Source organism: Achroia grisella, unplaced genomic scaffold, assembly GCF_030625045.1.
Source record: "Achroia grisella isolate CSIRO2021 unplaced genomic scaffold, CSIRO_AGI_Agris_v1 utg515, whole genome shotgun sequence".
Classification (NCBI taxonomy): Eukaryota; Metazoa; Arthropoda; class Insecta; order Lepidoptera; family Pyralidae; genus Achroia; species Achroia grisella.
The window spans coordinates 3,047,935-3,066,207 of NW_026712908.1; the positions used below are offsets into that span (position 1 = coordinate 3,047,935).

The 18,273-nt window shown below is 32.4% G+C and overlaps 1 protein-coding gene across 1 annotated transcript in view; it reads left to right on the plus strand.

Annotated features, from left to right (window-relative positions):
* The first annotated feature begins 1,079 nt into the window (after window positions 1-1,079).
* The window catches only part of LOC131847095 (methylcytosine dioxygenase TET), a 49,322-nt gene continuing 32,128 nt past the window's right edge, over window positions 1,080-18,273 (plus strand). The window contains exons 1-2 of the mRNA XM_059196555.1: window positions 1,080-1,302; window positions 15,702-15,719. The gene's annotated coding sequence lies outside the window, so the exon portion shown is untranslated. The remainder of the gene's footprint in view (window positions 1,303-15,701; window positions 15,720-18,273) is intronic.

An 18,273-nucleotide genomic window follows, 5' to 3' on the forward strand; every position in this document is an offset into this window, starting at 1 on the left:
TAGGAGAGGGGATTCTTAGTAAGGAGGATTAGGGGATCACTGGCGTCAGCCAATAATGTACCGTCAGTTCGGCCGAAAGAGACATCGTGGTTAACTTCTGGTGATTTGAGCACAACTGGCTAACTGTCCTGCCTTTATACTAATTTTAGTATGCTCCTCTGGTACTCCGTCAGCGAATACCATTAGCGGATTATCCATTAAAAAACAATATCATAATTATTCTTGATGCACTTATTATAAGCTGAAAATAATAATTTCCCATACTCATTAATAATAAGTATCCCTCATAAACGGTTATTTAATTTAAGTGGATACTTATATTAGTATGATAATAGGTGTACCTATGTTATCGGTCGCCGACGGTCATATGTATGCAGTCGCTCGCTCACCTTCAGTCGCTAGAAAAGGACGGAAGTCTTAACGATGCTCTTCCGAACGTGCATTAAAAGGAGACAGAGAATACTCCGCAAATACAATGCATAGGTTTTTTATTTGGTTTGTCTGATTGAAAATGTAGAGCCGAATTTATTACCAGTCGTCTTCGTTCGTTTACTTTCCATTTTATTGAATGATATACAATACAACACAAATCGGAATTGATTTTGAAGCAATAGTACCTATCTATTCTTCTTGGATGTATAATATACTCAACATACAGTATCAACTTAACTGCATTAGAATCAAAGTTTTAGTATTTGTGTAAAAGTATATTTATATCTAACTCTAAACTTATAAAAATATTGAAGTCGTATTGTCATAGGTTTCAATCATATTCTCAAAAAAAAAAGCATACGTCCCGCCTTACAGTAAAATAGAATATCTAAATGAGATGTATCGAAAGTTCTTTATGCCAACATTTTATCAATACAAAATCTTTCTGAAATACTCAAAAACATCTTAAAACTTCAATTTCTCAACGTAGAGTACGTATACACAACCACCTAAAATTTGTAATTTGTTTATCAAACGTCTGCTGTAAGTTAAAAGTGTGTGTGTGTGTAGCGGACAGCGCGGGGTGGTGGGCGGCGGGGGCGGTGGCCGCTCTTGCCGCGTTCGTTCCGTCACACTGGCAGCAGTCACGTGCGACGACGCCGGTTCATAACGTGTTTTACGTAAAATAATATCGATTCTCGTTGCAACTATCGATCGGCTATGCACTTCACTACAACTCGTTTTCCCGCGCAAGTTTAATTTTCGAACCTTCTTACCTACGTCGCGTGTGTTGTGTTTTTTTGTTTTTTTTATTTATTTGTGACTTGAGACCTTGGATTTTATGTGAATACCAAATTACTACGAGCACAGGTGGGTTTAATGTTCCACAAGAACACCATGATTTAAAATTTAATTTATAAATCATAACATGTTATGATTATGATAAAATATCGAAACCGGTTTGATTACGCTAAATCGCTTATAGTGAAAAGGTCAATACTCCGAGTGGCACGCGAGTACGATGAGATGGAAGTAGAGCTATGCTCGCGGTAACTTTAGTTGCATTTATTATACTCGTACCTACCTATTATGAAATAAGGAATCTAATAGAACGGAAGATGTACCTAATTCTACATGCGTAGTAGGTAGAAATTCCATCAAAGGCGATAAAAATAAAACCTGTTAATCGGCCAGAACTAAATTAAAAAATAGAAGTCATTATTTTTTTAGATTTAATTAAGACTATTAAAAGTATTATAATCATTCATTGCCGATTTAATTCTCGAATCTTTTTTAGTAATAATTCATATTTTTAATGCATCGGAAGTTCGCATTGTAATGTACATTGCTAGATAATCGTATTCTCTCATCTAGCTGCTCCATACGTTTATATACTCATTACAGATAGTTTTAATAATACTTTAACATTTATGTTCTGTCTAACAAATATGTTATGAATCATCTTTATTTTCTTTTACATTAAGCATGCCCATGGCATAATTTATCAGTCCTATCCTAATTTTATCCAACCTCTCAGTCCTATTCAATTTTTTTTAAATTGATAAATTGATCGGCGTTCACATAAAATTTATTCTTTGTATTAGGCTAATAGACTTCTATGTACCCTAGAATAAATTATTAACGTTCATAAAAAGATATACAGGCCCATAGAAAGATGAAGCTTGCGCAGCAGATGCATTTGTAGGTAGAGTTGTACATGCGCAGGTCATGTGACACTAAAATAATTTTCAGTCTATTTGCCATTATATAATTATCTATATTGTCAGTTCATTGACAAAGTCGGGCTTAGGTATAAAATTGTGACAGATATGTTTTGTCGCGGTAATAATGTTTTAGCGCGGATATCAATGTTTTTTTCTTCAGAAGGAGACCTACATTAGTTTATGTAATTAGAAATTAAATTGCAAAACATTCCAGTAAATTCCAGTTTTATACTGCCGAAGCCAATAGCTGTATGGGCTGAGTCTTTTGCCTTTCCCTGAGAATAGGATAAACCGATCGAAAAACATTTATGGTTTTTTATTCTTATTCTATTTTACATTGTACAAAAGACAAGGATTAATTTGATCTAATATTATTTATATACATACTTATCTATAAATACGTATCTATATTGTGTGCACCGTTACTTAATAATATGTGCATAGATTATATCTAAGCTTTATTATCTGATGGCAGAACATAAAATATGACATAATAAGCAGCATTAAATAATAAAAACTAAATAACATTGTATAATCGACGATGGCAATGATAACAGATGTTCTTGATTTGTTCAGTATACGTATTACATAAACAAATAAATATAGTTATTAAATAAGTTATTATAGTTACGAGATTTTATCACAAATTGTTACATACTCAACAATTTACTGTTGAGCATATATATTTATGGTTATCTATCTGTAACCATAAGCAATTATTTTCTTGTAAATTGAAGAGGAACACATGTATCTCAATGATAGGGTTTCGGACTATTCAGAATATATTTGGATACCATGCTGTAATCTCAATATCGATTACAATCAAATTATTGTACTGTGCTTAGAAATATAATTAAGACTAAACTGACTTTTATAACATTGTTTGATAGTTCTTTTATTGATCAAATAATATGATATTAATACTTTACTTCTGTATTTATTATTCAGGTAGATATAAAACGTTACGAAACAGCGCAAAACAATGTTATTTCATAATTCCTTTCCAGAGTAGATCGACGGTCGTCTGCAGCAGACGCTGGAACATATGAGTAATAAAAACTTTCTGATTTACTCTTTTGAATATTATAATATTCTAAAAATAAATAGAACTGAAAGAAGATATTAAAAAGGATGTATTGTATACACCGTACCATGGGGAGTTTGATTCCACGCCAAAAGGACATTTTTGCGAATTGGTTCTTCTTCCTTGGGGATCCTTTTTTACTTTTATGTTTGTTTAAATAATTTTGATTGTGATAGTTTGAGTAGGTTGGTTAATAATTTGCCATTAGTCATTCTGGAACTCATTTTACATTATCACTCAAATACAATCATTTGTCCAGGAATTCTACTTTGCTATTGACGATTCGGACAGTTTGTTAATTAAAGAACTCAATTTATAACTATTGTATAGTTATTTAACAATTTAAGACCGTAATGTTTGGTAATGTTTCATTTTTTAAATATTCTATTAGATTCTCATATGGAATAATACGCGAATACTTCAATACCTTAATAATTTCCTGAATCATGGTGTTCGTACCCATATTTATCGTTATCGTGATATAAAGTTAATGTTTACATACTAACATAGTAAACTGATACGTCTTAAGATAACGCTTATCGCGTGGCCCCGTTCCCAAAACAATTTTCTTACGTTATTATTTGACATTAAAATGTAGGAATGTATTACGAACAAAATTATACTTAAATAATCTGAGTCTACGCCGATCAGTTATTTTATTACAATTTTATCCGTTTTTACAAGATTCTTCAATGCAGCTACGCTTCTATTGGTCGTAGCGTTATGTTTATTATCTCGGCCCGCGGTTTCACCCGCGTAAAATTTCAATAATAAATATAGCCTATATTTTTTTCTGATTCGTAAGCTATATCACTGTAAAATTTCAGTAGATTTTGCGTGAAAGAGTAAAAAACATACATACTCACAAACTTTCGCGTTTATAATATTATTAAGATTAAGATAGTATATAGCCTTCCTCGATAAATGGGCTAAAGAATTTTGAAAATCAAATTAGTAGTATTACAGTTTACCTTTTCATCCAAATTCACAAACTTTACTACTTTATAACATTATAGATATAGATTAAAAATAATAATCCTCTAGCAATCTAAACATTAATTTATCAAATGTGTTGCTAAGCAATGCGTGGGGTAACGCCTCCTATTAACAACGCCACAAAAAATTTACACGAGGACAGTAAAAAAAGAATGAACGAAATATTGCTAACTATTCCAATAAAGGATGAATTATTTTATCGGATTTGTTTTTGAGTGTTTTTTTATGGAGCATTAAAAACTAATTTTAGTAACTTGCTGCGTTATGTGGAATGTCCTTTCATATTTCCTGTGTATTTAGTATACTTTAGATTAGAAGTGATGTCACAAGCTAATGTTATAACCTCTAAACACGATTTTACAATGAAAATTTGGAAAAAAGGAATATTTTCGTATTTTTCATCACTTCTTTTTTTGCAAAAAATTAGTATTTTTGGTTATGATAGATCTGTAAATGCAATATATATATGCATACATTATAATATAATAACTATTCCAGGACAATTTACACACCGCCAAATAGTCCCAAGCGAAGCAAAGCTTGTGTTATAGGTACTAGACAACTGATACAAATACTTAGACAGATTTTTTATAAATACACAATATACATAGAAAACACCCAGACCGATACAAACAATCATAATCATGAATACAAATGTTTGCACCGTGCGAGGAATCGAACCGGCGGCATTGGAGATAAGGCGGTGTGCTAATCCGCTAGACCACCGAGGCCGTCAAGATTAGTTTTCCAATTAGTGTTTACATACGATCTGTCCCATTGTACATGTGTGCATGCTGAATAAAAATTTAGGTCACTCGTGGCGTGTTCATTGAGAGCTCGTCGAGCCGATAGTCTGCGGTCTACCGGGTCGATGTATGATAGTGTTGTAAATAAAAACACGTGGCCAACACGTTGTATTGATATAAAACCAGTGCAAAACATTCGAGTTATTATTCATTCGCACTTTTGGATTTTTGATATCCAAAAAGTTAACGATCTTTTCTTAACCACGAGTGACCTGACAGTCGACTCTATCTTAATCTCGCTAATACAATAGTTTGAATCTCATATAGATTCATATATGAGTGTAATCTAAAACTAATGATTGAGATTGTGTACATATGTCTGTCGCCGTGGTTTAGTAGTTTAGCATACCGCTTTACTGCCGATGGTCGCGGAGATCTATTCCTCGCACCATACAAACACTTGAGTATAAATGATTGATTGGTCTGGGTGTTTTCTATGTAAATAAAACATATTACCTACTACAATTATTATCTGCTCTGATATTAAACTTCCTGCGTGATATCGCAAACCATAATGAAAACTTCGAAAGCTTGCTTGTGTTTCACATCCATTATGCAACTTTTGCTTTTTCTTAACAGCTTCTTAAGAATACAATAAGGTATTAAAGCTAGTAAAATATTGTAGTTTTGATATTAAAAAACTTAAATCCTGTGCTATTACTTCATAAATATATATAAAAATGAATTGACGTTTGTCAGTTGTCGCTAAACCTCTAGAGCGGCTGAACCGATTTGGCTAATTTTGGTTTTGAAATATTTGTAGAACCTTAAAAGAGGTTTAAGTGGTGAGTAAATATGATGTAATTGCATGAAAAATCAACAATTTTATTTTCCCATACACAAAAAATATGAAGAAATTGTATGGAAAATACTAACAATCAAAACATTCCCATACAAACTGTTTGTACCTGTCATACAGGGTGCGTTCAGAAAATAAAGTAAATAAAGTTTAAAAAACCTTTGACGTATTTAATTCTGAGGCGGCATGGAGTTCGCGGGGTCAGCTATAATAGTATAGCAAATAAAAACTGTCTGCAGCGGTAGACGGGTTCGCAAAAAGAATCAATATTGTGCCGCGTCCACGCCAGCACGAGTCCGGTTAATTGGAAAATTCGCTGAAAGCTATAAATTTTCACTTTTGTCCACGTTATACCTTTTCCGTGTTGCATTAAGGACAATAAATTAAAAGCGACTGCATGCGGCCGACGACAGTTTTGCTGTTTTGTTATGCGGGATGCTGTTATCTGACATTAATTACTTAATGCGCTGTAGGATTTTTATTTACACCGTAAATATACTATAATGAACATGTTTGATTGTGTATAATAATAATAATATCCTTAGAAAATTCACACAGCGCCATCTAGTCCCCGCTTGTATTATGGGTATTAGACAACTGATCATCATCGTCTGCTTCTTACTTATCCCATTTATTTGGGGTCGGCGTATTATGTTTTTCTCTTCCATTTATATGCAGTCCTTTATTATATCCTATATTTACTCCCTTTCTTACATTATCATCTTTCACGCAGTTAACAGGTACTACACAACTGATATAACTTAAATATTGTTTTTTGTAAATACATACATATTATACATAGAAAACACCTGTTTGCAATACAGAATACAAATGTTTGTAACGTGCGAAAATCACTCGGGACATAGAAAATAAAGCGATGTGCTAAACCACTAGACCACCGAGGTCGTCCATTATTTTTGTTTCTTTATTTTTATACAATTAACTTTTATTCATATGGTTTAATGATTTTATCAACAATCTATCTAGGTGAAATGGTTGGTCAATATATATATATCTTTAATATATAATTATTCTCATAGAAAAATAGGGAAATCAATTAGGGATTTCTAAATATAGGTATATAGGTATACTATAACTCCATATCACGGACAGATGGTCTCAAAAATATAGATCTTTGATGTCTCAGGGCAATTATTTGTGACTGTCCAGAAATTACTTCAATTTGGACAAAATAAATTATATGATTTGAAAAGAGTACTGGTTATTTTAAATTAGTTATGTTTGGTATTTCAATTATCTACAGGTGTTCATATTTTTAATGGTATACTTTTGTAACTTTTAAGACATAATGCTTGTAACATTAATGAAGCTATAAAAATACGAACGAAATAAAGTCGCGTCTCGCGTCCATTCGTGTCTACGGCAACTTTTATACGGGACGTAAATTTCAATTTCGAACATTTCCATGAGGGTCGTAATTGACTTTACGAGTCATATCATCTGCAATTAGCTAGTCTCGACTAGACTACCTGTAAATTTTGCTTTCAAATGGAATCTTGTTCTACTAAAAATCGCTTTACATTAGGAATTTCCTATAAGCTTTAGACTAAGTATTATTAGATATCATCAATTTATGAAAAAATATATATTTTTACTATTATTTTGAAGAGATCATAAGAGACGACTAGAGGAATGAAGCGGAACAGAAGAAAGAACACCCGATCATCCTCCGTCCAATTCAAACGGGGACCAAAATTACTTCTTGAGCCGAGGTTCTAGCGAACCGTTAGCGGTCCCCTCCGGTCAGCCAGGAGTTGGCTTTCAGCCGCTCCATAGGTCCTTCCGCGGATTTTTCCTATCTTTCGTTAGCTGTATAGCACAGCCGCAGCCAACAGCATTACAAAAAAAAGAACATGGAAAAATTTGTTCTAGTACAGAATAAACTAATAAGTGCAGAGAAGACTCCAACTATATACTTATATAGTAGAACGTTAATGGATGGTTATTTTAATGATATTTTAGTATATCATGCAATTAGCTATTGCTTTTCATATATTTTCATAAGAACAATGGTTTGGCCTGAACAAAGCGTGATCATAAAAATGGCGGAAAGCCGACTGGAATACATAAGGGCGTCGCATAATATGTAGGTCTCGCTCGCTACATTGTTTCTTACACTTTCGCTAACAAACGCCGCTTTCTACTGAGAAATGTGATATTTACATTTTTAAAACATTACATAGGTAACTACTAAACTTCAATACATACCTATTACATATGTTTGGAAAATGTATGCTTTAATAACTAAAGTATATTTTACATCTTAATCAGCGTACGCGGCCTGCGCAGATAAATAAATAAATGTATTTCAGATTATGCTTTAAATTCCCACGGGAACGTGCGGGAATCAGAATAAAAAAAAATAAGAATAATTTATTCAAGTAGCACATTTTAGCCACTTATGAATGTCAAGTTTTTTAAATAATGTTTTTTTCGCTATCGCCCAGTTCAGAATACAGATTCAATTGAGAAGAACTGGCAAGCAACGCAGCTGAATTTCTTTTTTTTACAAGCCACTTTATTTATATTGTATACTTACGTGTCTATGTGTAGCATTAAATGAAAATCCCGTGCATGTTTATCATTTAAGTAATCGTTTAGTGATCTAATATCTGCAGTACACATTAATTACAAATAATATTGAGTACAACAAACCGAAGAGCATAAGAATTAAGCGTGGCATACAGTTTTTCATTAAGTAATAATGAACAAATGAACCGTGCTCCATGACCAAACAGCGATATGGTAAATGCATCCAAAATGACTTTATATTAAGTAAGTTTCGAAAACATACGGTTTGGTGTTGAGATAGTATACATACGATTACAAATAACAGGTTTCCTATAATAGCGTGAATGCAGTCGGCGCTGGTAGACAGCGTGGCGAGGCGTAGTCACGCATTGGCCATGTGACATCTGATTCTACTATGCTACAATTTATTCCATTCATGTCCACTTAGTGGATGTGGTCTCGGCAGAATTTATCTAGTTAACACCCTACATTTACATAGATTTGTGCCGTGTGTGAATATTAAATGATTTATTTATTTATTCGACGGCCTCGGTGGTCTAGCGGTGTAGCTACACCAGCTTTTACTTCCGATGGTTCAATTCCTCGCATGGTGTAAACATTTGTATTCATGAGTGTTTGTATCGATCTGTATCTATTTAAAAAATTAAGTATTTATATCACTTGTCTACCATCAATAACATAAGCTTTAGCTAGTAACTAAACTACTTACTTGTATCTTAATGTAAAATCTTTTACATATAAAATCTTATATGTAAAATACATGTACACCCGTCCTAAGTCGGGGCGGGTAGCTAGTGTCTAATAAAATTAATAATAAAAATATTCCATCTAGTCAATAGACTTTTTTTTTCTTTTCTTTTTTTCTTTCTTTTTTTAAATTTAACACCTGTATTCTCATCAATAAATAATTACATATATAAACAGTCACAAAAAAACAATCATTGTAATCCGTCACGGCACATCGAGGCAGCCTAAGTCTGCCTAAGATCCTCTTCTGTAATAAATATAATTTCAATATTAAAATGACATTATTAAACATGACAATTCACAAGATATCTCTCTTATTCTAAACACGCGTAACATTCAAAGAGTTCTGTTATCTTGTTTACAAACAGAACGGAATGGCTTCATTCATTTCCCGCCGGCGTTCGGCTCATATTTCCCGGCGGGCCACGGGATCGGGATCAGACAGCCGTAAGATATCCACTCCTGCGAATCCCGTCCTTGAACTTGAAGCAGTCACGCGCCCGACAACAAACAGGGACGTTTACCTTACTGTAGATAGGCTCATTCGATCCCTCCCTATATACATACTAGCTATGCCCACGGTTTTACCTGCGTTAAATTTCTGATGTATAAGCTATATTACTGTAAAGTTTCATCAAAATCCGTTCAGTAGTTTGTGCTTGAAAGAGCAACAAACATCCATATTTACAAACTTTTAAGTTTGAGTTTATAATGTTATTAGCTACATATATCTTATATGTAGCTTTAGAAAATAACCGCACAATGAAATTCTGAAAGTGGAATAATTTTATTTTATTAAATAAACTATCAGATTTTCTACTGCTTAATCGCCTTACAAAAATAGTATTGTTATTCTTATATATAAAATTCTCATGTCACAATGTTAGTTACCATACTTCTCTGAAACGGCTTGACCGATTTTTATGAAATTTTATTTATAATTGCATATTGAGTATGTCTGAGAATCGGCTACAATCTATTTTTCATACCTCTAAGTGATAAATGTTGTCCACCCCTATCATTATTTTTCTATTTTTTGGCAAAAAAATTTTATTTATATTTTTTTATTATGTGTCATTAAAAAATACATGCAGCCCCAAATTTTCACCCTTCTATCACCAACCCCTATTTTTATAGGGTTTTTTACAGCTTATTGACAGCTAGTAATAATATAAATGTATCTTTAGGATCGGCTTAATCGAATTCTGAATGTACTTTATTAAATTAACCTACAGACTTTCTAATTAATTAATAGAAATAAGTAAGTAGTGTAAAAAGTGATATAAATGAAAAAGAAATATATATATATATATATAATAAAAAACCCCAGTCGCTACAAAGAAAGCGACAGATATATAACTTTACAATTAAAAATGCGTAATTGCTTTACTGTGATGGCTGTCCCAGGCTGTGATGATAATGATGATGATGATGATGACGAATCGCTTGATTATGGAATATTAAAAAAAATTGACAGATTATTCTAACGAATATACTTAACAATACTCTAGAAATCGATAGTAGCAACAGAGATATGTGCCTGCTTTCTCTTTGTACAAATTGTTACGTCAAAACTAGTAAGGCTGGTTTTCTACAACACGTCACCCCTATTCGTCTCTGATTCGTGTACATTTGTCAGTTCTTTCCAAAGCCACAATATCTTAATCTATAGGAATACTATGGTCCATCCCGAATGTTCCATAATCTATAATGCTGATTGAAACGATTGTTAAGTAAGAATAATAACTAATTAAACTTTGATTCCGGCAAAATATATGTGGTTTGTAATTCGAAAGGAAATAAAATATTTCTTCAAATACTTATAGTTAATTTGAGGTTATTTATGTACTACACATAACATCAAGTTTATGTATACAAGTGACATATGTCTATAAACTATATTTATTATTACGTTTTCATATTTAGATACCCAGTCAAAAATGTCTAGAATATGTCCAAAGCATTTTTTAACTTCCATTTTAAATTTACGTTAACTTTATAACCGCTGTGTCAATTCCTTCCTCTTGTTTATGGTTTTCATTTATGTGTGAACTATAAAGTTTCACATATAAATGAAAGCCAGAGAGAAGCTCGTTCAGCGAAGAACATTTTAAAATGAAATTAAAAGCATGATTACATAAAACTGTTAAAATAAAAAGATCAATAACAAATAGCTACATTGACTCCCACGTACACAACATTTTATTAATTGACATATTAATCATTGAACAATGAATGTTATTTATGCCAACTATCTAGGTTATGTAACTAATAAGGAAATGGGTAATATTCAAAATCAAACAAACAACACAAGATGATAATGCAGGTAAATCGCTTGCTATAAAATGAAATTGTTTTCTATGATTTTAAATATTTAAAAGAAAAATGGAGAATTTTCCCTCCATTATTTATGGTTTTTTTTATCAATAACATATTATTATTTTATTTATTTCCTGTGCCATTATGTACACAGGAATTAAATATGCGGTGAAAATTTGATGTGACAACGGCTTAACATGCTACTTCAATATTAACATTTTTTCACTCAATAAGTGAACTTTTTGACTATGATACTAAATACGCATTTATTCGCATATATGTATTCAATTGTAAATACGAGTATATGTACCTTCTAACACAACAACAATAAAAACATCGTTAAACAGACGTGCTAACTTGCAGGGCTTACTTACAGCGTACGTGCTCTCTAAATCCGGTTGCCAAGTCCGGGTGAAATATACCCTGTTATAGCCGGTTGGGAATACGCGTAGACACGCCGCAGACGGCCCTTGAACTTTGCCCGGGTGTACCCGGGTGACGGCTGTGCGTGTAACTATGCATGAAACGGTCGGAAAGACAAATCGACCCCAATTTGTCTGAAATGTCGCCGCCCGGAAATAGAAACGTTTTAAATGTGCTCTAACACTTTTTTCACTGTTTTTATTTTATTTAAGCGGTAGAAGACTTGGGTTCTGCAAATACAAGATAAGAAATCCTACAAAATGAAAAGTAATGATTTAAAAATTAATAGATTTAAAAAATAAAAAAAATAATAATGTTATTCAAAATGCAACTGACGAAGAATGTTTTACCCTAGTATTAATATTATCTATTTCTATATTATAACTAGACGCCCGCACCGAATTCCGGCTGTTCTAAAAAAACACTATAAATTTTATAAAATATCCATGAACTCTTTAAATTTGGTAATCAATTATGAATTATTTTAATTTAGCATTATAAATATTTTTTATGTATTTATAGCTTTACATGTGCTAAAATCATACATCATTTCCAAAGGTATATAAAAATGAGTGATACAAGCTAGAAAGAAAAATCCGTAACAATACACTGCTATTTATACCTATAAATCTTGCGAACATTACGAGGCAGCAAGTTGACGAGAGTCATATTTCAACGTAAACAGCCCTCAAACAACCCTGACCTACCCCTAACCGGTTATATCCGTCCGATTCGACTTTCCACTGTAGATTAGACCCGGGTCACTCCCCGGGCTGCGGTCGACGCCCCCGAGATTTGTTAACTTCCTATCCGATGCTGGGTCAGCTTTTCATAGTATAAATTGAAAAATTTGTTCGCTTACTTTAATATTTGAAAATCTATCTGTAGTACCTTCACGTCTTTTTAATTATATAACTAGAAGAGCAAACAAGCTAACGGCCCGCCCGATAGTAAGTACTAACCGTCGCGTATATACATATATATATATATATATATATATATATATATATAGGTACATACCTGTGATGAGCAATACGTTGTCATTTCGGGGTATATAATGACAACGTATTGATATCTTTATATATAAAAATTATGTATCACGTTGTTTGTCCGCGATGGACTCCTAAACTACTGAACCGATTATAAATTTGATTTGCACATTGTGTGCAATTTGATCCAACTTGAAAGATAGAATAGCTTAAATCTCAATTTATAGTCACAATATTCAATAACCTTAGACACATCAACGCGTGGCCGGGTTTGCTAGTTGATATATAGTTTACTAGCTGTACCCACGATTTCACCCACATTAAATTTATAGCTTATGTGTTATTCTCATGTATAAGCTATATTACTGTAAAGTTTCATCAAAATCCGTTCAGTACTTTTTGCGTGGAAGAGTAACAAACATCCATCCATCACATCCATTCATACCACAAACTTTCATGTTTATAATAGTATATAGTAAGATTAATATTAACAAATTCTCTTAATTATGTATTTACTTAGAACAACATGCCATTTCAAAGAGCAATACGCAAATTTCTTGCTCGTTCTTCTGTGATGAGTCTGCGATTCCAATGAGCGGTAGAATCAAATAAATACTAACTATTCAAAAGTGCTTATATTAAGTTTATTTGAATAAATATTATTTCTGTTTATATAAAATACATATTTGACAACTTTCCCCTTGGCTCACAACCAAGAGAATTTTTCAATAGTTTCTTTATAAACCCATTCCTGACCTGTTCTTACATTTCATTGAACTTTTATACTTATAATACAATTTCAATTTATACAATTTATGTGTAGTCCTTACTTCTGACTAGCGCAAGCTGAAACAGAAGTCATACCTCTCTACACTGCAGTTTCACTCCCTTATCACATTAACTGAACAGCTTATAAGCAAGCTGCTTTTCCGGCTGAAATAGGTGGTCTCTCATACCTATTTCAGCCGCTTGCTTGTTCAAAAATTCCAAATACTTTATTTAGTTAATACAATTTTTTGTTAGTTATATATAGTCGTTGAAGCGTTCTTTTAACCATAAAAATACCTTTGCCAGAAACCTGCACTCTTCTATAGGAGTATATATTTGAATCCAACAAAGTGTTCTATATGAATGTGGATGATTATAAAGGCAGAGGAAGGCCGAAATAGAGATGGATGGACTCTGTGAAAGATTATGTGGTATGAAAGAGCGTAAATAACTAAATGACTACAAAGATGAATGGAAGAAAAAAACATATTACGCCGACCCGAAACGAATGGGATAAGGAAGAAGCAGATGATGTGGTATATTAGAATCCAATGGTGTAATCAGTGTGTTTTACTCCTTAAGAAGATAGATTTCCATCTTAAAAATGACCGTAGGTAATGTACATTGCTGATTATAATCATAATTCATCTGTATGATTCACCGGGTATAAACATGCATGCAGTTATGACTCACGTAAAATAATGTACATATTTGTACAGTCAGTTTCATATATACCGTACAATTAATAATTGCCTTTAGTGAACACGCAGTATCAGTCAGTTGTTAGTATATGTTCCAATTTTAAATAACGCCTTTGGGATGAATCGTTCTTTGCTTTATCTGTGAATTTTTTAGTAAATAACAAATCATATAGGTACGCCGATAATGACTAATTTAATATTTATTTTATTGTAAAGATATTCTTGAAACTTTAATATCAAAATGTAAGACAAAATAAAAGTTCGAATGAATTTAAAAATAAACATCAATACCATAAATTAATGTCAAACAATTTTCCAACCATAAACCAGAATTTTTAAATAAAGCAAAGTCTTTTATTATGATGAACTGCGATTTTTCATTGTTTCTAAATATCCTACGTCCTAACACCCGAGTGAACGTGTTTTATATTACGTACGTATTCAATGATAGGGAAATAATACAGTATCATCAATAGTTCTACATCTAACAGGAAATCCTGAGTCCTGACCTACAGCAAGTGGAAAGTACCTCGGGTGGTGTTTATCCCGGTATGTTTTTATCTGTCCGAGTCAGCAACTGGCGTATCCGGCCGATAACACGCTAATGCTGAGCTCCGCAGTCAGCACTTATCAATATTAATACATATATATTTCTCTTTAGCGTTAAATGTTATAGGAAATTGATAAAGTTACAATTGTGTTGTTCCATAAACTTGTTTATTATAGTGCCTATAAATTTACCTTACTTCGCCCTAAATATAGTTTACTACAGATGGTGTAAGGAGTTTTATATCGCTGGAATATATTTTTGGGTTTACCAATTACTAGTTTTACCCCGCCCTACTCTAACCGCCTGCTATATATCTTAGTTTACTCGATGATAATTTAGCTGTCTATAGGTATCTTTTTTTTTATTATTGAAGTATTTTTTGAGTTCATCCACTGAAAGAAAAACGTGAGTTTGTAAGGCTTTCTTCAATGATATGAATTAATAGAGGTTTTAAATTTATTTAACGGTATTACAAAATTTTTTTTAGTATCTTTTTAAGTATTGTATCGATATTTATATATGGTTTATAGCTATTACTAATGCATTTGTTACTGAACGATAGGTGTATGTATTTATATATTTAGTAATAGCTATTCATCTATATAACCGACTTCAAAAAGAAGGAGTTCTCGATTAAACTATATTTTTTGTGTATATTGGCACCAACTGCGATTATTTGATGATCCGTTTGTTCCCCGTTATGTTCATATACCTATGTTTATTATGAATAGAAGTGTTATTTAAATTTTAAATTATTTAATGTTAGTGAACATATACAAAATTCACTAATTCTCATTTAATTGTTTACAGGTCTTACAAGACATCAAGGTAAATATAAAAATATATAACATATCTAATCATTTGCTTGTCTGTCTTGTCAATTACCTTTCTTTTGCACATAACAACCCTAAACATGATGCTTTTCTTCATTGTTTCACTTATAGTTGTATGTTGTCTGTGATTTTTTTTTAATTATTATAATAGTTCTTAACCATATCCTTATATAATCTCTACGCTTGATAGTTAATGAAATAACCTTTACTTCTACTTGTTTCATTAATATTTGCAACTTTAATTAGCATTGTTCAGTTCACGTCTGTTTGCACTGCTATTATTCCATTTTGTATTACAGAAATTGATTAAAAATGTTATGTTAAAATTATTTAATTACAACTTAATATTAAACTTATTCTGTGCACGTTGCATATTATTTTAATACAATAGAATAACTATTTAGTTATATTAATGTTTCAAAACTTTTTAAACTATTAAAATACCGTCGTCATTTAATTATATTAGTTCAGAGTAATTTAATATTTATTGCTATATTAACGTGGTATATTTATTAAGAGAGAAAGTGTCAATTTGCCTAGGTTGACTTTGTACAAAGTGGTAAGTACCTTTGTGTCACCAGTCTCTTTAGGCAATGACATTACAGGGTACAGAGGCATGATCACGTGATGACTTGATGTCCGTAGTGCTGTTCAACTATGAAGGCAATTGTTACGACTTGTCGTTACATGGAGCGTGAGCTTGTCTGCCATATATTCCATTATTAATGATGCCATTGCCAAAAATGTTGATATGTTATATATACATAAAAATATGAGACTTCATCAAAATAAGGCTACCAAAAGTAGATCTTATACTACTTTTTCTGTTGCTAAGGTATAAGGACCTACTTCTGATTTCGCCGACGGTATGAAATGAGTCGAAGAATATAAGTATTGATGTTACTTAACTTATTAATGAACTCGCTTCATAATACGACTTTCGCTTACTGTCCCGATATATATAAAAATGTAATAATTATGATAAACTAGTCATTCTTAGTTAGGCACATCTATTCTGGATCTTCCGTGTCTCTTTGGGACGGTGTTAAGGTTCAAGACTTTTGGAAATATGACTCCCTTGTCGTCTCATTATGTGATCACCTCAGCCGTGTCTCAGTGAGATTATCTTCGATAGGGTGGACCGTAATTGTGATAAACAATTATCTCACATTTTTGACATTATAAAACTTTAAATAGGTGTATCCCTTATTTACCCCCTTAAAGTTTTATTATCGCGACAACTACTGTTATAACTACTATTTCCTTTGCAATTAACCCTATCTATCTCTATACTAAAACTGAATTGAAACGCGAAAGAAAAAGTAAAGTCTTTCACATTTGCAATATTCATATGGATTATTGCATTACCATTATGTTCCTAATTTTAAGATACATTGTATCCGCAAAGGTTCGATATTTACTACGTCGTAGGGGGCTACGGGGTCTGGGGTGCACGCCGTAGGGAGGGGCGGTCGATGGGTCAACAACCCCGGGTGGATTTCGATGCCACCCCGTACCGCCTTCAACTTATTTATTTATTAAAATTTCGTACTTTATATAGCTCACATATTAATGAAAGTTGAGCAATTTAGGCAACTCGCTGTCATAAACATTGGAAATAACAAAATTATATGGAAATTATTTCGTCTAACTACCAGACACGTTTAACAATTTATGTTTTCATTTCATTTAATCTGTCGCACTGATTGCTTTTTATTGTGGCATTGGAGTTAAAAAAAAATGTGAAAGTAACACCCACACCACTAATATGTGGACCCCAATTATGGATTAATAAACACAATATGACATATCCAGTACGTAGACTTAGCAGAAAATACAGACTGTTACTGGAACGAATATGTACTGTAATGTTATACAAAACTTGACGGGTCACTAGTGGAGGATGACAGGATGAGCATGAACTCAGATTAATTCTTAAGTCTTTCTGTGGTTAATTCCTGGTAACAACTGGTGAATACCAGGAATTAACCACGGCAGTGTTCAGGAGGACAGCGTGGAAGTTGATCAGGATTTGCTGACAATGTCCCCGTGACTAAAAATACCTAGCTCCTCTTAGTTCAGTCAGATGAAATTTTAACTATGATGAATACAATGCGAAAATAGCGATTGTATTTCTTTATAAAGTTCTTTAGAAAAAATAAATTGAATATTTTTAGGGACGTGGACTGCCCCGGCACGATATAAAAAAATCAATAGCTAAGTGCAATACAGTATTATATCTTGCATCGGCATTAAACAATATATAGGTATCTACGTATTACAAACAGTCAATGAGGGCTTATTTCATTTATTAGTATTTTATTACCCTGATAGTAATCGTATTAAAATGATACATTAACTCGATTGGATTGTTAATATAGGTATAATAAGCAATCTAGTGTTATTTAGGTTAGATAAAAATATATTAGTATAATAGCACAAAGTATAGACTCAAGCATGTCATATTTCTGGTCTCACACGTGCTAATTATTGCGGAATTAAACAAAATAATATAAATCTATTAAGCAGTGAAATGGACTTCCGCAAAA